This window comes from Bos mutus, chromosome 5, assembly GCF_027580195.1.
Source record: "Bos mutus isolate GX-2022 chromosome 5, NWIPB_WYAK_1.1, whole genome shotgun sequence".
NCBI lineage: Eukaryota > Metazoa > Chordata > Mammalia > Artiodactyla > Bovidae > Bos > Bos mutus.
In genome coordinates, this window is record NC_091621.1 from 22,241,783 (window position 1) to 22,267,352 (window position 25,570).

Genomic DNA, 25,570 nt, shown 5'->3' on the forward strand with positions numbered 1-25,570 from the left:
TAGTATGATTCATTATTACAAACATATTTGTAGTCCTCAGCTTCCCAAAAGGCTGGCTTCCAAAAGTGTGTTTGTAAGCTGTTTTTCTGCATCTGAAAAGTCATTCCTCTTATAAACAATGTTCTAAATTAGCAGTTATTGGGTTTTGTGTTATGGACCCTTTTGAGAATATCCTAAAAGCTGTGGACCAGCCTCCCAGGTAACTCAGTGATAAAGAATCTGCCTGCAATGTAGGAGATGCGGGTTCAATCCCTGGGTCAGGAAGATCCTCTGGAGAAGGAAATGGCAACTCACTCCAGTAGTCTTGCCTGGGGAATTCCATGGACAGAGGAGCCTAGTGGGCTACAGTCCATGGGGTCTCAAAGAGTTGGACATGACTTAGCAACTAAACCACCACCACTGAAAACTGTGGACACACTTCCTAGAAAAAGTCTCATATGCATGTGTACTCTAATTTTTCATACATGTTCAGTGATTTCACAGATCCAATTAAGGACTTCTTTTCTCGGGCACCAGGGTATCTCAAAAATCCATAACCAATGGATGAACTAAGTGGACTTTTCTGCTCTGGTCTGGAGATGGAGCCACTATTTCTAACAACATATTAAACAATACACTTGTAATTATGTCTTTGGAGACTAGCACACCAGATTAGCATCCCTGGCAGCTGCAACAGTTAAGCTACAAGGTGGTAGCCTGATAGCATGATTGTATTCTTACTTCATCAGGGTGCAAGCCATAATTTTTGGTTGTACAGGGTTGAGTAGGAGGGGTGTATGTTTCAAGGGGCAGATATTGGCCTTACTTCTGAAGGACTCATTATTCTTTGAGAAGGTGCTAGAGCATTTGTGCAGCAATTTAGTTATTTATAAAGAATGGTGCCTGAGGTCTGGGTCAAACTACTTACAATGAGCATGTTATAAACCTCTTTTCTTAGATTTCCCCAACAGAAAAGAAGGGTTGTGTCCATATAAAAAACTTGTACATGGATGTTCATAGAGGCTTTCTTTGTAATAGTCAAAAACTGCTTAGTAGTAATATATATTATATATATACTTACCCCATCCCAGCAATCCAGTTCCTATGTGTGACCTAAAAGAAATAAACACTCATATTCACATACAGATGTTTACATGAACATTTATAGAAGCACTGTTCATCATCTAAGTGAAAAAAATGATCCAAATATTCTTCAAGAGGTAATGGATAAACAAACTGGTACATCCAAACAATGAAATGCACACTTCAGTTCAGTTCAGTCCTTCAGACTTGTCCGACTCTTTGTGACCCCATGGACTGCAGCACTCCAGGCCTCTCTGTTCATCACCAACTCCCAGAGTTTACTCAAACTCATGTCCATTGAGTCAGTGATGTATCCAACCATCCTATCCTCTGTCGTTCCCTTCTCCTCCTGTCTTCAATCTTTCCCAGCATCAGAGTCTTTTCCAGTAAGTCAGTTCTTCGTATCAGGTGGCCGAAGTATTGGAGTTTCAGCTTCAACATTAGTCCTTTCAATGAATATTCAGGACTGATCTCCTTTAGGATAGACTGGTTGGTCTCCTTGCAGTCCAGGGGACTCTCAAGAGTCTTCTCCAATACCACAGTTCAAAAACATCAATTCTTCTGTGCTCAGCTTTATTTATAGTCCAACTCTCACATCCATACATGGCTACTGGAAAAACCATAGCCTTGACTAGATGCCCCTTTGTTGGCAAAGTAATGTCTCTGCTTTTTAATATACTGTCTAGGTTGATCATAACTTTGCTTCCAAGGAGTAAGCGTCTTTTAATTTCATGGCTGTAGTCACCATCTGCAGTGATTTTGCAGCCCTCCAAAATAAGGTCTGCCACCATTTCCACTGTTTCCCCATCTATTTGCCATGAAGTGATGGAGCCAGATACCATGATCTTAGTTTTCTGAATGTTGAGTTTTAAGCCAGCTTTTTCACTCTTCTCTTTCGCTTTCATCAAAAAGCTCTTTCGTTCTTTGAATTCTGCCATAAGGGTGGTATTATCTGCATATCTGAGGTTATTGATATTTCTCCTGGCAAACTTGATTCCATCTTGTGCTTCATCCACCTCAGCATTTTGCATGATGTACTCTGCATATAAGTTAAATAAGCAGGGTGACAATATACAGCCTTGACGTCCTTTCCTGATTTGGAACCAGTCTGTTGTTCCATGTCCAGCTCCACCTGTTGCTTCTTGACCTGCATACAGATTTCTCAGGAGGCAGGTCAGGTGGTCTGGTATTTCCATCTCTTTAAGAATTTTTCAGTTTGTTGTGATCCACACAGTCAAAGCACATCAGTAAGCAAACTAAATAACAAGCGGAGGTAATAAATAGTCACACTCTAACACTTTCTAATTCTTTTACTGCATTTGCTCGCATCATTTTCTTGAACTTATTTAAATCCATTGTACCTGCTCAGAGAAAGTATCACATGATAGCACTGTTGCACCCCCATTTCCCACTCATCTTCATTGATGACACTCTGGCAGCTTGGAGCCAGCCATGGGAGGAGCACTTACACTATAGAAATTGACAGCTGCTACGAATCGAAGTTTGGATTTCTGTGGGTTTTTTGGAGAACTGATTGTTGATATTTACCAGCACACCACTGCACACCTTCCTCTCAGGATGACCAGATGTCCTTTCAGTGGAATGCTGGAGCTTTGAGCAATTATCTAAATCCGTAAGCATGTCTATCCTTGTCTTTAATATGGATATTTTATGAATGTAAATTAAAATTAACTTGTCCAGCACTGATGACAATGAAATGATTCTTGTCTATGGACATGCAAATGGTCTCTGTCCAGAAGAGAGACAACCCTCCCATGTATGGAAAGTTGGGAGTCCATTTGCAAGTTGATTTCAATATTCCTGATCATAAATTTTGTTTGTTCTTTGGATTTGCCTTTGAATGAATGTATTTTCTTGATCCCTTATTTAATTAATGATATAAATTATTTTTACATGTCTTTATTTTGCATTTACTTGAGAATCCAGTTTTAGCTTTTTTTTTTTTTTTTGAAAAATATCTTTAACAGCATATGGTTTTGTCTGCAGCACTTGACTGCCTTTAAAATCCCTTACTACGAATATCTGTCTTTTTCCAGTAAGATTATTTACACTCAGGTTTCTCTGCTACCCAGTTTTCCCAACAGAGTTAAATACTCTGTACTTCGAATCACTTACTCATGGATGATACCACAGTACAACCAAAGAGACTTTGCTGTTGTAGCTCTGAGGTGAAATTTCAGGAAATGCTAGTTCTGCAGGAGTGATAAAATGGGATTTTGTGCAAATAGCCAGCATTAAGATTGAGGGAGCTCTGGGTATCTGTCTTTGATTCCAATAAAAGACACAGCAGGGAAGGGAGCCCTACTTTATATAATTATATTTTGTGATAACTGGAGAGAAATCTTGATGAAGCTTCCCATAGTATCTCATGGGAAATGATATGTTAACAATTGACTTGCTGGCTTCTTTCCTAATGTCATTCATTAACATAACATTAACCAAAAACCAAGTGATCTTTTAAAAATGTCTTTTCTTTGGAATATTAACAAAGTTCTCATTCAGATACTACTTTTGCCTCTATTTTATTTTTTAATCCTTGTAGTTAATATCCCTTAGATCAGACAATTGGGATTCTGACATTTGCTGTACCAAGAACTACTTACAAAATAACTTCCCCTTCTTTCACTCTTTTATTTAACAATTATGTGAACTGTTTCACCATTTGTTGGGATCGGTTCTCCAAACATTAATCCTAAAAACATAGCAGTCACACATCAGCATTTTTATTTACATTTTTCTTTCTTTTTGTTGCTAGTTACTTCATGTGTATTCATGTATATACTTTTTGGTTGTTTGTTTTTTGTTTGTTTGGTTGGTTTTTTAACAATATTAAGAAAATTATAGTTTATGTGGAGACACTTGATAACTGGCACTTTATCAAATTAAACTTGGAATCCCAAACATTTGTTGCTGATGATGTATAATTTCTCTTGCAAATATACTTTTTATTTAATATTTCACTCTGCTCCCTAGAGAAGCCAGACTAGATACAACATTTTTTATTAATATAGTCTCACAAAAAAGCCCCAAAGTGTATCTTCTTGGCCTATAGTAATAATATATTAGATATTGTGGTTTTCAAAATTGTATCATCTGGTAGGCCAAAGAAGAAATAATAGTATTTGTTCTGTGAGAATTGCTTCAGGAGTTTATAGGCGGGGCCACTGTAATCAATTTTTAGATAAAAGAGTTAATTTGTTTTCATTCAATTTAGATAAAACTCCCTTCTAAAATATATGTCATGAAACTTAGACAGTGCCAACTTTTCAAAGAAAATCCAATTTATTAAACACCCTTGGAGTCATAATTGATCTGTAATTGTTACTCTGAAATGAATAATGAAATGAGTTTTAATGTTACCTTATTAGTATTACCAAGGAAACTCCACTGAGATGATTAATAGCTACTTGTTTCATGCATTTCTACAGTTTCGAGGAGACCAAGTTCTTTGAGTATAGGTGAAGCTATATTCAAATTCTGTCCTTAAATTTGTGACATTAGGCTACTTAAACTTTCTCAGTTCTCTGTTTCTTCATCTAGGTAGGAATGATACCTACCTCTCAAGTATTTGTTTTGTTGTTATTTGTATGTTTTTGTTTGGAGGTTTTTTTGTTTTGTTTTGAGACTGAAGATAATATTTATGAGGCTATAACACAGGATCTGGAAACGTTATAATAATTATTATAAAAATTTAATGTTCTTATAGTTTTATGGGATTTGAGCAATCGGTGGATTTTCCATGTTACAAAATTAAAAAGAGGTATACATTTTAGTATATTCTGCCCCCAAGAGAGAACAAATCCATAAAACTTATTCCTATTTGGAAGAAGGGTGTAGAATAATAAATAAGTCTAGGTCATGACTAAATTACCTTGGGATCCTAGGGAAATTTGCTCAAGAGAGGCTCAAAGCTAGATTGGATTTCTTGGTAAAGATTTAGTACTCAGAGCTCCCAGGGACTCCCAAAGTCCTTCTTAACCTCTATGAGGCCAATTAAAGAAGCATTTGTGAGAGTTAATCCTTTTGAAAACAGAAGTCTGTTTAAAGGCATAAAGCAGACAGAAATGAGATTATAGCACAGTCCTCTCTCATTTGCCTTTCCAGGCCCTTATCCTAGAGGCAGGAACCTCTCTATAGCTGCAGTTGCTATTCTTGATATAGGGGTATAGGGACAATAATGCATTGGAGTGAGCAATTATCAGAGATTTTAGCCACCTGGCTGTGCCAGACCCCAAAATTACAGGTTCATTTGTTATTGTTGTTTGGTCACTAAGTCATATATGACTCTTTGCAACCCTATGGACTATAGCCCATGGGATTTCCCAAGCAAGAAGACTGGAGTGGCTTGCCTTTTCTTTCTCCAGGGGATCTTTCCGACCCAGGGATCAAACCTGTTTCTCCTGTATTGGCAGGTGGATTCTGGAAGGCACCAAAAAGCAAGATCTGAATTCTACTAGAATCCTGAGATAAGTAGAAAACTCTGGTTGCAAAGGCTGCAGGAGGGAACTTTATGCATGGCTTCAGTCTGGCCAGTTTTAACTTCTGACAGATGTGTGGTGATAGGTGACACCTACAGCTATGTACATTTGTAAACGCTTTATCTCTCTCTCTCTCTCTTTTTTTTTTTACATTTTCAAAGACATCCCTTTGTTATATGTTCACCTGGCACAAGAGCTTCAGACCTTTGTTATATTCATCTAGAAAGAGAAATTTGAACTTTGCAGAGCACCAATTTACATGGTTGGCTAAGACTTTATTAACATTCCTCAGTCCATGCTTATATCCAAGATATCTTATTATTTCAATTAATAAAAAGACAAAAATAGCAATCATTATCATCAATAAGCAATGGCACATTTGTGGAAGTGAGCATTTCAAAGATCAGTATAAGACTAATCATGTACTTTAATCTTATATTAAAAATAGTTGTTGATTCAAAGACAAAAGTGTAAGATTCTACTATTGAGTTGTTTATGTAAATAACTACCTTTCATATGAAAATCCTAAGACAATTCCTATTTTCACAAAAGAAAGCTAAAATAACTTAGAGAGAAATACAGTTGCTATCTGGTTCCTGCATTGGAAGCTGAACAGTGCCTAGCTGACTTCATTTGTCCAGTCATCGTTTTAACACAAACTTAACTGAGGAGCCAACACCTTGGATACATTGCTTGTAGGAGTTTCAGCCCTCACTGTGCATATAGATTGATGGGGGAGAAGGAAAAAGCCAGAATCAGTGTGATAGCTGTAGGAGGGTTAACCTTGGTACAGAGGCTAACACCTGTAGCCCATGGGGTGGCACATATCAGATATTTGGTAGGGTAAGTGGAGAGGCAGATAGGTATTCACTTTGGCTGGTACAGCCTAGCAGCTGAAAGCTGGACAAGAGACTAGTTCTTTCATGCAAAGTCACATGGAGATAAAGCCCCAAGCTCCAAATGAAGAAGTGACAAGCGATTAAGCACAAGAGGCTATCAAGAAGAGGGGTGGGTTACTGGCGGAAGTCAGCAACAAAGAAATCCAGCTGGGCGGGCTGGGCTAACTTGGTTGCTCCAGAGAAGTGGAAAAAGAACAGAGGATTCTGGGCTCTGCAAACCTCGAGAACATGGAGATCGTTCTGGACACATAAGAAATGGGTTTGCGGCAGCAAGACGATTTCTGAAGCCTACCATGTGGTAGATTTGATTCTGCTGAGCAAGACCCCATTATGGTAAAACAGAACTCTAGCTCAGGCAAACCTGAACTTACAGGCAAGAACTTTAAGGCAGAGTCAAGGGAGTTTAATAGCATAAAGTCAGGATGTTCTTGTTTTTAAACAATTTCTGTGCCTGACAGTTAGGTAGTTAAGTGTCAATCTTATTTTGCTTTCAACCAACTGAGAGAATTTGTCTACCAGACTTCAAGACAGTCCTTTTTTTTGTAAAATTTGTGTTGTATTTCACAAGTATAAAAATTACTGACTGTAGGAAACCAGTATCCAACCAATCCCTGAATGTCTTCTCTTGCTTATGTCTCTATAAATAAAGGGCTTCCCAGGTGGTGCTAATGGTAAAGAATTCACCTGCCAATGCAAGAAACGCAAGAGACACAGGTTCAATCCCTGGGTTGGGATCCCCTGGAATAGAAAATAGCAGCCCACTCCAGTACTCTTGTCTGGAAAATCTCATGAACAGAGGAGCCTAGCAGGCTACAGTCCATGGGTTGCAAAGAGTTGGACATGACTGAGCACACACATTCTGTGTATAAAAATCATTCTAATGAGAGAATCATTTTTTGCCTTCTGGGGAGAAGTTCTGATTCAGAGGCCATCTGAAAGAAGCTCCAAATTATTCATTTTTAATGGTCACATTTGCTTTGATATTAAGTGCTTTGCTAGGAATCATCAGCTCTTTCCACCAGGATTATGATTTTTAGAGGCAAAAATCATAGTTTTCTTAAAATGTGTAAAATTTTTAATAACATTTATTAGCTTAGAGAACTAATTTATTAGCTTATTTATTAGCTTATTAGAGAACATTTTTATTAGCTTTGTTTTCACCTCCTGGCCAATCAAATTGCTAATGCTTTGCTCATCTTAAAGCTAAGAGGATGTTGATATTTGTTGAAGCAGATATGTAGATACATAGAGAAGATTTTCTATGGATGAGCCATCTACGAAGACAAAAATTGCAGGAAGAAATCATGTATGGTACAGTTATCCTTCATTTTACATGTAGATAGACAGACCTGAATATTCATTGGAAGGACTGATGCTGAAGCTGAAACTCTAATACTTTGGCCACCTGATGTGAAGAGCTGACTCATTTGAAAAGCCCCTGATGCTGGGAAAGATTGAAGGTGGGAGGAGAAGGGGACAACAGAGAATGAGATGGTTGGATGGCATCACCGACTCACTCAATGAACTTGAGTTTCAGTAAACTCTTGAAGTTGGTGATGGAGAGGGAGGCCTAGAGTGCTGCAGTCCATGGGATCTCAAAGAGTCGGACACTACTGAGCAATTGAACTGAAGATAGAAATAATAGTATGGACTTACTGTACAATAACAGAGAAGGTAATGGCACCCCACTCCAGTACTCTTGCCTGAAAAATCCCATGGATGGAGGAGCCTGGTAGGCTGCAGTCCATGGGGTCGCTAAGAGTCAGACATGACTGAGAGACTTCACTTTCACTTTTCACTTTCATGCATTGGAGAAGGAAATGGCAACCCACTCCAGTGTTCTTGCCTGGAGAATCCCAGGGACCCGGGAGCCTGGTGGGCTGCCATCTATAGGGTCGCACAGAGTCGGACATGACTGAAGTGACTTAGCAGCACTGTACAATAAATATTTAGTCCTCTTCCAGTGTGGCAAAGTATCTTCCAGTTCCCGCTGACCTGGAGCTCAGCTATGGACTTTCGCCAATGGAATGTGGGCAGAGGTAATAAGGTCTAAGTTCTGACCTAAGAGGCATTGTGTGCTTTCGTTCTTCTCTCTTCCATTTCTGCTTTTAGCCTCAGACACCTGCTGTACCATAAGGGATGAGAAACTTACGGAGCAGACTTAGACCCAAGACATAGATTAAACCAAGCCAATCCCAGCCTCAATGAGCTGAATTCAGGTAAGTCTATGCGTGCATGCATGCTAAGTTGCTTCATTTATGTCCAATTCTGCAACCCTATGGACTGTAGCCCATTAGGCTCCTCTGTCCATGGGATTCTCCTGGCAAGAATACTGGAGTGTGCTGTCATGCCCTCTTCCAGGGGATCTTTCTGACCCAGTGATCAAACTCCTGTCTCCTGGTCTCCTGCATTAGCAGGCAGGTTCTTTACCACTAGCGCCACTTGGGAAGCCCCAGGTAAGCCCTAGCCCACCATACACAGGAGGACATGAAATAATTGTATTGGTTTTGCCTCCAAATTGTGGAGTAGTTTAACAACATTATTGTAGAAATAGCTTACTGATTATGTATTACATATTATTAGCATAGCTTATTCTCTGTATATGTTATGTATAAATTTGTATTTTGTTTAACTAATGAAATAAGAAAATAATTTATTTTTATGATCTTAAGAACTGAAGTTGTGAAATCTTCAGTTTGGCTGACACCATAAAGCCACCAGGGAAGCCCCTATAGTAATTGACAAATATTGTAAAAAGGCAATTGCTTATACTCAGATAGCAAGTACTTTATTCAGAGCAAAGTTTTCAGGTCTATGAGTATAACATCAGGAAGAAATGAAATTCCAGCCAGAAAAGAGGGTGATAAAGAATTAGAAAAACAGATGAAAAATATATAAAGATATATCTGTAGGAGATGAGTCAGCATACCTTGAAGTATGGTTGATTACAAAGTCCAGTGCTTAATAAGTCAAAATTCAATCTTAATCTCTTCATCTCCAAAATTTTGAACTTATTCTAAACTCAAAGAATTTTATAGCCATAAAGGATCTTGGGAATCATTGGAAACATTTTAATTCAGTCAATCATCTTAGAAATAAGGAAACTGAAGACAAAATAAGAAATCATACCATATCAAATGAGAAAAAAATTTCAATCTTGACTAATTAATTATAAATCCATAAATAAATCTGATTAAAAATATAATCTTTCTACTATATCACACCATCTCATTATCAATTTATATTGATATTGAAAGTATTCTTTTGTTGACAGTTTTTTTGTCTTCTATTTATTTGGGACTATTCTTTTGTAGTTAAGAGTATTCTGTTATATAATTAAGATAAAGTAGCTAAAGATAGGTTTTATATGGATTTACAATGAAATTATATACAATGCTCTACATACCATTTAAATCAGTGGTCCTAAATTTTCACTACACATGAGGATCCCCCAGACAGCTTTATAAAATACTGGTACCTGGTCTCACCCTTTACGATTCTGATTTAAATTGCCTGGGGAGTAGTCTAGGAACTGAGATTGCTAAAAACTGCTGTAAAGAACTATAAACAGGTTTTTTTTTCATTTTTTTCTTTTTAGGCTTTATTCTTTTATAAATAAATACATATTCACTAAATACCTAAACACTAAATGCTATAAATTTCCCTCTACAACACTTTAGCTACATCCCATGATTATGACATGTAGAATATTCATTTAAAAAAAAGAAGTTTTTTAACTAAGTTCTATTTATTAAGAAAAAAGAACTTTACTTTTCATTTATTTATAAGTGTAGTAAATATTGGGCTGGGCAAACCAAAATTGCCTTTGCACTTAAAATGTTTCCTTTTGCTGTAAACTGTATATATTAAGTAAACACAATATGTATGTGATATAAAATATAATAGAAATAATTCACTTATAAAATTTATGTGAAAATAATTATTACAAAACAGTATTCTGAGAACTAAATTCCATCAAGCTTTATTTTGAGCACAAGTTTGACTCTCACAGGTATCATCTGTTCTTAAAATAATGAAAAAGATTCCTTCTGAAAAGAGAGAGTTTTAGAGTCCCCAGATTCTTTGTATGTTTCTGGCATTCCAAGAGTTGATTCATTTGAAATTTGAATCAACCTTAAAAGAACTCATATCTGATTTCAGAATATGAAGGTGGACAAAAATAAACTCCAGCCTGTGGAGGAAGGTTCTTAAATGCTTCCCAGAAGCACAGATAATGATGGACCTCATTTTGGAGGGGGAGGTACAGAACTGAACCTGTTCGCACAGGGCGTCTGAGTAGGGGGACGTGAAGGGTTCTACTTTTAGACCCTTAGTGAGAGACAGTAAGGATGTAAGCTTCCAGCCATTGTGGTGTTCAAAAAATCTTCTTGTAATCTGAAGGCTTCTTCTCCGAAGTCATTTTCTGGTAACTGGATCATTCTTATAATTTCAGCCATCATCTTTTTCTGTCTTGAGGGTCTGGACTTTTCTTTCTTTACTTCTGTTACTAGAGAAGTCATTTTCTCCTTTGAGATGGAGTTGGTTCTCTTCAACTTTCCATATGCGTCAGCCAGCCTCTGGATTTTTGAAGACTCTTTTTCTAGGCTGAAATCTTCTAAATATGACTTAGCACTTAAATATTTCTTTTTAACAGAACTAAACATGCCAAAAACTTGATGCTTCACTTGAATCAGTGCAGCCAGTGTTTGTGCAGCTCAAAATTTCCTTTCCCGTAGAATCAGTTTCTAACCTAATGCATAAGTCTGAACAAATACAAGAGACCCACCAAAAAGCCAATGACAGAAACACACACCACTGACTCCCATTGGAGGCTACTGTGGACAAGGCCTGGTCTCATGTCATCTGGCAGCAGCTCTGCTACAACTTCTCGTGATTTCCCCAGAATCAGCTGAAAGCCAAGTTCCATAATGGTTCACACTCCCTCTGTGCACTGGAGTCCGCCACAGAGTTCCACAGGGTTGTCGTGGTTCCCAGTCTATAATAACTGCCAAGAACCCTGCAGTGTTCCACCTGGAACCCGGTCACATCTGGCAGATTAAACTGTCTACCAGTAGAACTGGTCAAAGTGAAAGATGAATACAATTTTTTGCCATAGTGGCCTCTCTTTCTCTATTTAATTTTTTCAATTATGAAAATTTTTATTAAAGTCAATTTTCTATTGTGAAATTTACATCTAAAATGTACAATTTGATGACCTTTGACAGGTTGCACTTGTAAAACCAACACTCCAAATCTAAATGAGAATATGTTCATCACTCTAGAAATTTCTGGTGCCTCCTTCCCTTCCCTATGATTCATTCTCCCTCCCCAGAAGCAATTGTGACTTCTATCACCATATAATGTTGAACATTCTTAAACTTTCCATAATGATATCATGTAGAATGCAATCTTTTGTGTCTGACTTCTTTCACTCAATACAATGCTTTTGAATTTCATCTCTGTCATTGAGTGGAACAGCAGTTCATTCATTTTAGTTTCCTAGTATGTGATTGTATAAATATTCAATTTTTTTTTCCTATTAATGATTCCATGGACTGTATAGTTCATGGGGTCGCAAGAGTTGGACATGACTGAGCAACTTGCACTTTTCACTTTAAGTTTCCATTTGTCTTATACCTAGGAATGGAGATAGATGTTTGCATAAGAAACTGCTAGTTTTTCAAATTGGTTGTACCATTGTACACTATTATCTATAGTACATGAGGCTTACATTTGCTCTGTATCCCCACCAACCACTTTTTGCAGGTCTCTTTTAAAATGTTTTCCATTTCTAATATGTGTGAAATTGTCCTAGTATTTTTAAATTAAAATTGCCCTTATGTGCCTACTGGCCATCGTATAAATTCTTGTAAGAAAGACATCTTTGCATTGTTTTAAAAAAATATTTAATGTATTTTTCTTATTCTCATTGATTTATAGAAGTTCTTTATACATCCCAGTCCTAACGGACTGTGTCAGATATATGAAATGAAAATGTACACTTCCAACCCATGACTTGCAGCTTCATTTTCTAAATGATCTTTTGATATATGGGAGTTTTTAACTTCAGTGAAATCTAGTTGAACACTTTTTCCCTTTAATGGTTAGTGCCTCTGTGTCCTCTCTTAGAAATCTTTATCTACCTTCAAGGTCATGAAATTATTCCCCTACCTTTTCTTCTAGATGTTTTATAATTTTAATTTTTGCATTTCATTTTGAATTGATTTTTGTATTGTGTAATGTAGGAGTCAAGGCTTATTGACTCTTTTCTCTCTTGATTATGAGTCACATTTTCCTACTTATTTGCATGTCCAGTAATTTTTTGTAATACACTGGATGTTGTGGTGATACATTGTAGAGAATCTGGACTGATTGTTGTCCTTTAATCAGTGTCATGAATTATCATGTTAAGTCAGAGCTTTTGACCAGGCTTGTATTTTATTTATTTTCTTGTTAGTATACGTGTACATATTTTACTTTTTGTCTTTGGTCCTGGGGAATGGCCCTTACTCTTCAAATGTGAACTTCCTGGGGTCTCAATAGAATATCAGAAGTGTTCCATCTCTTATCAACACATGGACCAAGCCAGCACCCACATGTCCCAGCACTGGTTTATCTCTTATGTCTCTCTCATGACTGAGTTAACACAGAGCTAGGCCATAATAATTTCTGGAAACAGAAAATGCAAACACAGGAATCCACAAAATTCAGTGGAACCCAAGTGTTGATGAAATTAAAGACCCAAATATTCTTATCTAATTCCACTGGTAAATCACTTGAAATACCCTTAGCTTTTTCTTAATATGGGATCCTGGGGTGATTTATCTCCTTTCATGAAAAAAAGACACACACTAATCCTTAATTTAGACACTTAAATATAATGTAACATTCCTCACAGATTAAGATATTACTTCCATATCTTTACTATTTTATGCAAAAACCTAATTTTTATGAATTGAAATATAATTTACAAGAGCACCATTGGTGAAATTCAGCTTATGGCTCTGAGCTCTGCAATGTCTACCTCCAGTGCCTCGTGGGGTTTTGCCCTAAATGTATGTGGCCCCACCCTTGGACCAGTACCTGCAGGAAACTTCAAGGTGGACTTCAGCCCCGACTTCCCAGCCTACCGCACACTTTCCCTCTACTGTACTTTGTCCCATAAACTCCAGGAGCCTCTGCAGCCCATTTCTGCCTCCTTAGCCCAAGGCGACCGCAGTGCTCAGCCTGGGCTCCACTCCCATGCTCCTGTCTCTGGAGAGTGCCCCCACCTGACAGCTAGGCCACACTTGGTGTGCTTCCACGCTCAAGGACCTTAGTCCAGGACTAGAATTGGACTAGAACTGGAAACAGTCATGGCATATGTTTTGTCTAATTTTGTATTTGTGAATTATAGGTGGAATTAAGTGTTCTTGTATGATCAGGCCACCCAGGATGACTGTTGGCTTGCTCTCTCTACATCCCCTGCTGGACTGGTCCCTACTTCACCTACACCATACTTACATGACTAACCTTCTCCCTTCTTCATTGAGCCTAATAAGTAAACACCTACATATTTGCCCTTCCCTTTGACTTCCCTGTGGCTCAAATGGTAAAGAATCTTCCTGCGAGGCAGGAGACCAGGATTCAATCCCTGGGTTGGGAAGTTCCTCTGGAGAAGGGAATGGCAATCCACTCCAGTATTCTTGCCTGGAGAAATCCATGGACAGAGAAGCCTGGCGGGCTACAGTCTGTGGGGTCGCAAAGAATCAGACACGACTGAATAACTAATACAGTCTGCCCCCAGTTAGTAATTTTTCTAACCTTTAGATCAGAATAGCTCACCTTTGACCATTTAATGACAGGAAAACCTCTGCCCCTTGAAGGTACTTAGCTGGATGATCTAAGAGGGCTGTGCTCTCTGATGGTTTCCGTGGTAACCAATGAACCAATCTGTTGTCAATAAGTCAATTCTCCCTACAACCTATCGTCTCCCTGTCTACTCTCTCACCCCCGACCCTGGCCCAGCACAAAGACTGCTGCTGCCTTGTCTTGTCTGCCGTCTAATGTCCATAATAGAGTGAGCGTCTCATGTTCCAGGACCCATTTGCTTCAGATGTGCTGTGCTGTGCTGTTCTTAGTCCCTCAGTTGTGTCCGTCTCTTTGCAACCCCATGGACTATAGCCCACCAGATTCCTCTGACCAAGGAGATTCTCCAGGCAAGAATATTGGACTGGGTTGCCATGCCCTCCTCCAGGGGACCTTCCCAACCCAGGAATCAAACCTAGATCTCCCGTATTGCAAGTGGATTCTTTACCGTCTGAGCCACCAAGGAAGCCCAGATCTCTCGTCTATTAAACCATTCGCTAACTCTGGGTTCTTCAGCCTTTTGAGGCTAAACATGTACAGAACTTGCAGGCCCATGGGATGCAGCCCAACAATTCCCCCACCCCTAAATTCATATCCTCAAGACCTAAACCCCAGCACCACAGAATGTAACTTCATTTGGAAATAAGGTTGTAGCAGATGTAATTAAAGATGTCACACTGAAGTAGGGTGTCTAATGTCCTTTTAAAAAGGAAACTTGGAGACGGACAGGCACACAGGGAGAAAGACATATGAAGATAAAGGCAGAGATCTACAAGCCAAGAAATGCCAGAGGCTGCCAGGAAACTATGAGAAGCTACAAGGGAGGCCTGGAACAGGCCTTTCTCTTACAGCCCTCAGAAGGAACCAGCTCTGACAACACCTTGGACCTTGGACGTCTAGCCTCCAGACTGTGAGACAACAGTTTCTATTGTTTAAGCCACCCAGACTGTGGTACTTTATGATGGCAGACCTGGCAACAAATACACTGTTGTAGGAGACTAAGTCTGGCATCAGTAAGTCGGCCGTCGGTGAAATTTCTGGACTGCTTGTGGGCCGCTTCCTCCAGGGCACTCTGGGTGGGGTCCTGCACCCACTCCCCCAGCTTCAGCTCTGCTTTCAGGCTCTGGAGCTCCTGCAACAGCTTCTGGTCATCATGGGAGGACCCTGAGAAGATTTTTAAATATACCAGAGCCCCGTTTCAAAGAAATTCTGCCTTAATTGATCTGGTATGAGACCTGAGAGTCCATTTCTTTTTAATGTTTCCCAGGTGATTTTAATCTGCAGTCAGGGTGGAAAAGCCCAACTTTAAGCCTTTCAGCACAAGTCAGCTGCTGGACTTCCTTGCAAGCTGGCTTTGTTTTAGGTTTAGACATGTACCTATTTTCACAGCAGGTGAAATATATTTATTAATACTGTTAAGTAAAATAATGTATTGGCTTTAAAAGATAAAGCGGTACAAAATTATTTCATTTATTTAAAGGAAGAAATGAAACACAGGATTCAGTTCAGCTCAGCTCAGTTCAGTCACTCAGTCATGTCCGACTCTTTGTGACCCCATGAACTACAGCACACCAGGCCTCCCTGTCCATCACCAGCTCCCGGAGTCCACCCAAACCCATGTCCATTGAGTCGGTGATGCGGTCCAACCATCTCATCCTCTGTCGTCCACTTCTCCTCCTGCCCTCAATCTTTCTCAGCCTCATGGTCTTTTCAAATGAGTCAACTCTTCATATCAGGTGGCCAAAGTATTGGAGTTTCAGCTTCAAATCAGTCCTTCCAATGAATATTCAGGACTGATTTCCTTTAGGATGGCCTGGTTGGATCTCCTTGCAGTCCAAGGGACTCTCAAGATTCTTCTCCAACACCACACTTCAAAAGCATCAATTCTTCCACGCTAAGCTTTCTTTATAGTCCAACTCTCACATCCATACATGACCACTGGAAAAACCATAGCCTTGACTGATGGACCTTTGTTGACAAAGTAATGTCTCTGCTTTTCAATATGCTGTCTAGGTTGGTCATAACCTTCCTTCCAAGGATAAGCGTCTTTTAATTTCATGGCTGTAGTCACCATCTGCAGTGATTTTGGAGCCCCCCAAAATAAAGTCAGCCACTGTTTCCACTGTTTCCCCATCTATTTGCCATGAAGTGATGGGACCAGATGCCATGATCTTCGTTTTCTGAATGCTGAGCTTTAAGCCAACTTTTTCACTCTCCTCTTTCACCTTCATCAAGAGGCTCTTTAATTCTTCACTTTCTGCCATAAGGGTGGTCTCATCTGCATATCTGAGGTTATTGATATTTCTCCCAGCAATCTTGATTCCAGCTTGTGCTTCCTCCAGCCCAGCATTTCTCATGATGTACTCTGCATATGTGTTAAATAAGCAAGGTGACAATATACAGCCTTGACGAACTCCTTTTCCTATTTGGAACCAGTCTGTTGTTCCATGTCCAGTTCTAACTGTTGCTTCCTGACCTGCATATAGGTTTCTCAAGAGGCTGGTCAGGTGGTCAGGTATTCCCATCTCTTTCACAATTTTCCACAGTTTATTGCGATCCATACAGTCAAAGGCTTTGGCATAGTCAATAAAGCAGAAATAGATGTTTTTCTGGAACTGTCTTGATGTTTCAATGATCCAGCAGATGTTGGCAATTTGATCTCTGGTTCCTCTGCCTTCTCTAAAACCAGCTTGAACATCTGGAAGTTCATGGTTAATGTATTGCTGAAGCTTGGCTTAGAGAATTTTGAGCATTACTTTACTAGCGTGTGAGATGAGTGCAATTGTGCTGTAGTTTGAGCATTCTTTGGCATTGCCTTTCTTTGGGATTGGAAAACACAGGACAGGTGACAAATAATGAGTTTTTCCATGTTCTAGGCGTTGATCTTGACATAAGTAAGTAAGTGTTAGTTGCTCAGGCATGTCCAACTCTTTGCAACCCAGTAGACTGTAGCCCACCAGGCTCCTCTATCCATAGAATTCTCCAGGCAAGAATACTGGAGTGGGTTGCCATTCTCTTCTCCAGGGAATCTTCCTGACCCAGGGATCAAACCTGGGTCTCCTGCATTGCAGGCAGATTCTTTACCATCTGAGTCACCAGGTAGATGCAGTAATAAGCTAGGCAGCTATGAGCCTCAGAAAGCTTAAAGTATAGGGGTGGAGGCAAAAAGTAAACAGAAAAACAAATAATAAAGCTAATTTACATATAAAATATATGGGAAAGAGTAACTGGAGCACAGAGAGGAAACTTTAAAAAGAATGTCAGGGATTGTATCCTGGAGGAGGTGGCATTTACACTTGGACCTGAATGAAGAGAAAGAAATCAGCTTTAAGAGGATCTGGAGCACCACATTCCTAGCAAAGGCATAGCATGTGCAAAGGTCCTGAGGAGAGAACTGCTGCTGCTGCTGCTAAGTCGCTTCAGTCGTGTCCGACTCTGTGCAACCCCATAGACAGCAGCCCACCAGGCTCCCCCGTTCCTGGGATTCTCCAGGCAAGAACACTGGAGTGGGTTGCCATTTCCTTCTCCAAGAGGAGAGAACAGACATAGCCTATTCAAGAATCAGAAAGGGGGACTTTCTTAGTGGGCCAGTGGCTAAGACTTCATGTTCCCAGTTCAGGGGGCCCAAGTTCAATTCTTAATCAGGGAGCTGGATCCCACATGCTGCTACTAAAAGCTTGCATGCTGTACTGAAGATCGAAGATCCCACATGCCACAACCAAGACCTGGGGCAGTCAAATAGAAGATAATTTTTTTTAAAAAGACACTGTAAGAAAAGAATCAGGAAGAAGGTAGTATGACTGCAACATACCAAAACAAGAGCTTTATAATTCACATTTATAGTCCATATCAGGTAGAGATTTATAAGCCAGTGTGGTATGCAAAATGGTCCCACAACGATGTCCACACCCTATAATCTGAAACCCTTGAATATGGCAAAACGGACTTTGCAGCTGTAATCAAGTTTACGGGCCTAATGAGAGAGTATATTCAATGATCCAGGTGGGTCCAGTATAATCACATAAGCCTCTAAAAGTAGAACTTTTTATTCCCAGCTGGTGTTAAGTGAAGCATGAAGCAGAAGGGAAATCAGAGAGACTGAAAGCCTGCTGACGTGAGCAGCATGGTGAAGAGCACTGGCAGCCTCAACATAAAAGAGGCTCCCAGCTGACAACCAGGAAAGAAACGGGACTTCACCCTTCAGCCTCGAGGAATGAGATTCTATCCCCAACCTGAGTGAGCCAGGAAGTGACTTCTCCCCGCAAGACTCCAGATAAGGGCCCAGGCTAACCACCATCTTGATTTCACCTTGTGCAACCTGGAGCCAAGGAATCAGTCAGACCCACAGGACTTCTGACTTGCAGAAGTGAGAGGTATTAAATGTGTGCATTGTATTAAACAGCTAAGTTTGTGGTTATTTCTTGTGGCAGCAATAGAAAACCAATATAGGCAGACATCAAGTTGTTGTTTGTTTCATTTGTTCGGAGTTAACTGAGTCGGCTATTCATCTGTTTTAATCACTATGCAACTGATTTAGCTACAGGTTGAACATGTCAAATATTGAACCAAAATGGTCTTTCTTCAGCAACAATACTGTAGACATAAAAGTGATCCAATTATTTTGCTCCCTTAGACCAGTTTTTGCCTATATTTGTAACTGGCAGTTTTTATAATCTCTGCTTTAATTTTTCACCCATAAATTTATATTTATGCTTGACTTGGCACTGGCTCAATTTCTATAATAATTGGAGATGATTAAAAGGGAAGTGTTAAGTAAATGCTGAGTGGTTATTATCATAAAACAAATATAGACATTGTCTCCTAGTACTGGTAGGAATGTCTGTGGGCTTTTTCCTTCTTACTTTTGAAATTAAATGGTCATAAAATACAATTGCTTCAGGCAAGAAAATGTAAGAATGTGAAAATAAAGGCATATAATCTTAGGAAATAAAATTGGATTTCACCATTATTTTCACCTCTCATTCTTCGTTGCCTAACAAAGGAGAATTTCAAAGTTGAAAATAATTCTTTCCTTATTTGCTAGACCATCATGTTGGGAGGGTGTATACCACGTAGAACATGTTTTCATGTGAAAAACAATTTTGAAAAGTTAGTTTGTCAAAGGTGGGCCTAATGTTTATTGAAGAGCTCTCAACTTATTAGAAGAAATACATTTTTTCTTCTGCAGGCAAATTCAGTTCTCTGACAAATTATCTTGTATTTTTTTCTCTCTCTCTCTCAAGTCTTTGGTCATAACTTTGGTGAAGCAAAATTCAGAATCCTGCCTGGTCTCTTCATAAATTTAGGCTGATTCAAGCTCTGTGAGAGTAGGATACAACAGATAATTAAGAAAGCCAGCAAAGTTATATTTCTGGAGAATATGTGGAGAATATTCTGGAGAATAATATGGTTGGTTTTATATTTGGATACAAAAAGGGGGAGGAGATATTGAGAAGCAGCTTTGCTTTCCAGTTGGTGCTTTCCACACCACAATCCAAGAGGAGTATTACCAAGCCAGCAGGTAATCAGGGTTCCAGCAACATAAAAACAGGTGTGACGCCAGGACTGGACTGTTTTCATATTCAAAGAACCAACAGTGAGATTCCTCTAAGTAAATCCTATTTTAGCCTTCAGAAAGCAGGGTGTAGGGATGTTTGGAAAACAATAGGTTATTCCCTTAAGCTGAAACTCCCCAGTAGCCTTCAGTTCCTAATATGCTAGGCTGTAGGAGGCTATCTGACTGAAGTGTTTAAGAAGAAATTTAAAGGCTCGTGTGTTGTATTCTTTTGTTCAATAAATATTAAGCACCTACTATGTGCCAGGCACTCCTGTAGCCTTTGGGGATGATGATGAGCAAAACAAAACCTTCATCCTTAGAAAACTTACAGATAAATCAATTCATAAATACAAAAGATAATTTCAGTGGCAATAGGAAAAAATAAAGAAAGGTGCTAGGCCAGAGAGTGAATGCAACAGGCTTGGATCACTGTGCTGAGTGACTTTCTCTCTGAAAGTGACATTTAACAAAGACCTGCATGATGAAGAGGAGAAATTCAAATATAGAGCTTGGGCAGAACTTTCCAAGTAGAAATACCCACAGGTGCAAATGCCCTAAGATTACAATGAGCTTGGCATTTTCAAAGGACCGAAGTTGTGCTCAAGTGTGGGTAATGGCAGGGAGCCTAAGAGTTTAGTATTTGAGACTAAAAAGGAAACTGGGAACTAGATTATCTGAAACTTGTGGTTCTTCATTAAAAAGTTTCTTTTATTCTAAATGTCAGAAGAAGTCATAAGGGATATTAAATAAGGAGATTTAAAATCCGATTATCTTTTGTAAAAGATCTTTCTAACCATTGTTTGGAGAATAGGTTGTAGAAAGATTGTCAGAAAACAATTGTAAGGAAGTAGAATGTTACAGTAATTCCAGTAAGAGGGTCTTGGACAAGGGTGACTGCGGTGTAAGAATTAATACTAATGTTATGTGCTGCTTTGACATCTGCTAAAATCATAAGGGCAGGAAATTGCCTAACCACAAGGTCCCCCTCCCTCTGCCCCATGGATAAAGCCCCCTAACCAAACAACCCTCCTTATCAAGCAGACTGGGTGTAGTTCCTGCTGATCCCTGAGTAGAAGTTTTGGTTCTTCAGCAGCACTCAGGATTGTTCAAACAGGACAACCACATCCTCTTGCAGCAACCAGAGGATACCTCATTATCTCACTACTGCAAAGCTTGTCTCTCTCAGCTTCTGCTTGTTCATGCTCTTCCCAAGTACTCTTTGGCCCTTGCATAGTGTATGTATGGCCCTGGGCTGTATGTATCAATATATGTGATTAACAAACTGCTGTCAGTTTCCTCTGTCCAGTTGGGTGTGTTTGGCCATCCCCATAATCAAAGGCTGGAAATCCCTCCCTCACCAATGAAATAAAGTGGGAGCGAATAAAACAGTGATAACACTGCAGGCGGTGAGAAGTGAAGGTAATGAAAATTCATCATACGTATTTCGGATGTTAACTAATAAGATTAACAGATGGGTTTAGATATGACTCTTAGGGATTTTTTCCAGCTTTATTAAGATATAATTGACATATAACATTGTATACATTTAAGATGTACAATATGATGATTTGATACATAAGTATTTTGTGAAATGCTTACCAAAATAAGGTTAGTTAACATATGCTTCACCTCAGGTAGCTACCATTTTGTCTTTGTTGTTATGGAGAGAATAATAAAGCTCCACTCAAAAGGTAACTTTCAAGTATTGGGTGACCAAAAAGTTCATTTGGGTTTTTCTGTAACATATAATGGAGAAAGCCAAGCAAACTTCTTGGCCAACCCAATATATAGTGCAGTATTGTTAACTACAGTCTCCATGCTCTATGCTAGACCCCCAGAACTTACTCATCTTACAAATGAAAGTCTGTACCCTTTGACCAACATCTCCCTGTTTACCCCCTCTCTCAGCTCCTGACAACCAGCATCCTACTCTGTTTCTATGAGTTGGTGCTTTTAGATTCCATATATACATGACATCATATAGTATTTGTCTTTCTCTGTCTGACTTATTTTATTAGCATGATGCCCTCCAGGTTCCTCCATGTTGTCACAAATGGCAGAATTTTCCTTCTGTAAAATAAAGGACATTTTTTTATTCCTTCACGATGGGCAAAGGTTATTTTCATGTTTTGGCTATTACGAATAATGCTGCAGTAAACATGAGGGTGTAGATATCTCTTCTATAAAGTGGTATTGTTTTCTTTGGATGTATTCCCCAAAGTGTAATTGATCATATGGGTTGTTCCTTATAGAATCACATGGCAGATCCTTGCCAACATTGTCATCTCATCTTTTTGACGATAGCCATGAAGTAATATCTCACTGTGGTTTTGATTTGCATTTCCCCTCCAATAAGTGACGTTGAGCACCTTTTCATGTAACATGGCCATTCATAAGTCTTCTTTGGACAAATGTCTGTTCATGTCCTTTTTCCATTTTTAATTGGTAATGTGATTTTTTGCTATTGAGTTGCATGAGTTCTTTATATATTTTGGATATTAACCCCTTACCAGATATTTGGCTTGCAAGTATTTTCCCATTTCATAGGTTGTCATGAAATTGCGTATCTGTGCTCTCGCGTAACTCTCTTTAAAACAATTATTTGTGGCTGATTCATGTTGATGTTTGTTAGAAAATACCAAGATTCTGTAAAGCAATTATCCTTCAATTAAAAAATAATTTAAAAAATGTAATCCAAAAGTGGAATCATATTGCACATACTGTAATGTAGCTTTCTACTTTTGCCTGGCATATTAGGAACACATTCCATGTCCTTACATGGAAATCTACTTCATTTTATAATGCTTTGAATACATGGAGTAAATACTCCATAGATTGAATGTACCAAAATTTAGTTTCCAATGTTTAGCTATCAGAATCACAAGTAGTGTTGCATGGTAAATTTAGATATCAATACATACTAGTGCAAGTATTTCTATAGGACCAATTCTTACAGGAAGAATTGCTGGGTCAATGTGTTCTCTTATACGGTGAATGCAAAGATATTAGAAGCAGCAACTACAGCCTGATTTCTCCTGCCTTTCCAAGCTCCAGCACCTGAGAAGAGGAATTTATGATACACATCCAGAGAAGGGGGTTACCTCACTGATATGGTATGGGAGTCCCTATAAGCCTTCCTGCCCAGAACTCATCTCTTTGACCTAGCTGCACACAAGCCTGGAATTCCCAGGATAAAACAATATCCTCAGTAGGCTTCTGCATCCTCTCTTTACTGGAGTGATGGCCTTACTGATTTGGGAGTGGCAATATCCTCCTCTCTTGCTGAAATATTGCAGAAATTTACATATCTCATATAATCAACACATCTTTTCATTTCAACATTTGATGCGACTCTTTATAAAATTTTAGTCTAGTTTCTGACCTTGTGATATTAGGAGACTAGATATATTTGCTTTTCTAAACCTGAGGACATTGTGACACCTAAGAATCATTCTCAACACTATATTTTCCCTAATATATAACAGCTTGATATTTTATATATAGTGGGCTTCTTTGGGGCTTCCCAGGTGGCACTAGAGGTAAAGAACACGCCTGCAAATGCAGAAGACATAAGAGACACAGGTTCGATCCCTGGGTCAGGGAGATCCCCTGAAAGAGGGAATGGCAACTCAGTCCAGTATTCTTGCCTGGAGAGTCCCATGGACAGAGAAGCCTGATGGGCTACATTCCAAAGGGCTCCAAAGAGTCGAACATGACTGAAGTGACTTAGCATGCAGCACAAGCTTCTTTTAGATACAGCATCTCATCTCCCTCCCAAGTGTCCAGTGAATCAAGCAGGGCTAAGAACACTTTGGTTTTATGAGTAAGAAAACTGAGCCTCCAAAATGTTAAGGGACTAACCTAAGACACATGAAGAGTATTTTCAGAATTTATTATTGATGAGTGCATTATGTGATATTTTTAAAACTTATGAGAAATAGAACTGAATTTGAGCAGATCTCTAGAGATCTCCTGGAAGTTTGGGAATTTTGTGGTATTTTGTTTATACACTGTTATTTTCTATTTGCACAGTTTTTCAAACATGATGGTGCTTTTTAAATTTGCTATTTTCTTACAAAATTAAAGTGTTTTTAAACCTATGTTAATTAAAAGCTCTGATTAGCTTCCAGCTGCTTACCTGAGGTTTCACTCTACTACATACGCTGTGACTAAAGCATAGATGTATGCATGTCCATCTCTAGCGGACACATCAGCCAAGTTGACAAGGCAACTCTGCGGGCCATCACAAATAACGTTAAGAAGAGCTGACCTTTCCATTATTCTTTCTATGTGTTGGTCATCCATCTAAGAGTTACTCATATTAACTCACTTAATCCTCACAATAACACTCTGAGATGGGTTTTTGTTACTGTCTCCTTTTTGTACATGAAGAAAATGAAGTGCAGAGCCATTAAATAACTTGTTGAATGTCACGTAGCAAGCAAGTGGCAGAGGTGGATCACACAATCCCTTAGTCTGACTCCACCATCTGTACTCTTAAATCACTGGGTTTTAAGGCAGTGTCATCATGGCAATTGTCCACTGTCCCATGTGATGCTCAGTGCTTCAGAAAGCAGGTGGTTTCAGGAAGCAAACACTTCAAACAGTAGCTTGTAGATTATTCAGTATAAACATGGCTCCAGCCAGACCAGAGGAGCCACATAGGCATTTGTAAAAACCCAGACAACTTCCTCAAGGTCCCTGTTGTTGTTCATTCACTAAGTTATGTCCGAATCTTTGTGACCCCATGGATTGCAGCACGCCAGGCTTTCCTGTCCTTCACTATCTACTGGAGTATACTCAAACTCATGTCCATCGAGTCAGTGATGCCATCCAATCATCTCATTCTCTGTGGCCCACTTCTCCTCCTTCCCTCAGTCTTTCCCAGCCTCAGGGTCTTTTTCAATCAGTTGGCTCTTTGCATCAGGTGGCCAAAGTATCAGAGCTTCAGCATCAGTCCTAATGAATGTTCAAGGTTGATGTCCTTTGGTATTGACTGACTTGGCCTTCTTGCTGTCCAAGAGTCTTCTCCAGCACCAAAATTCAAAAGCATCAATTCTTCAGTGCTCAGCCTTCTTTATAGTCCAACTCTCACATCTGTATATGACTACTAGAAAAACCATAGCTTTAATTATACCGACCTGAATCTGCTCTAATGTGACTCTCATACTGGAGCTTTTATTGACTTCCTTTGTAGGCCAAGAAAAACAATGAAAAGAATTTATTCAATTTTATTAGATTAATATTCCTCAGTGAGTGAGCTGTACAATAAACCTCCCATCCTTACCCACTGGTTCAAATTTCATTCAAATACAGCCTTTACAACACTTTCCTTTTATATATTAAAGTAGGGTTCAGTTACATGGTTGTAGGAAACTTTTGTTCTTTTGCCCCTGAGGCTTAATAGACTTGACTGTTTTTATTAGCAATACTCATACTTTTAAAACATTTTTCTTATATAGCATTCAATATTTTAATGAACCAAGACCCAATCTTCACAGTGCCACTAAAATTTAACTAAAATTTTTTGTATATACTGGGATTATCACCTGCAATCTCAAGTCACTGTGCATGGGTTCAAATCCCAGCTTTACCACTTACCACATGGTGCTCTTGGGCAAGTTACTTAATTGTTTCATGCCTTAGCTTCTTCATCTATAAAGTAGGAGTTTTGATATTAGTACTAATCAGAGTTCTCTAGAGAA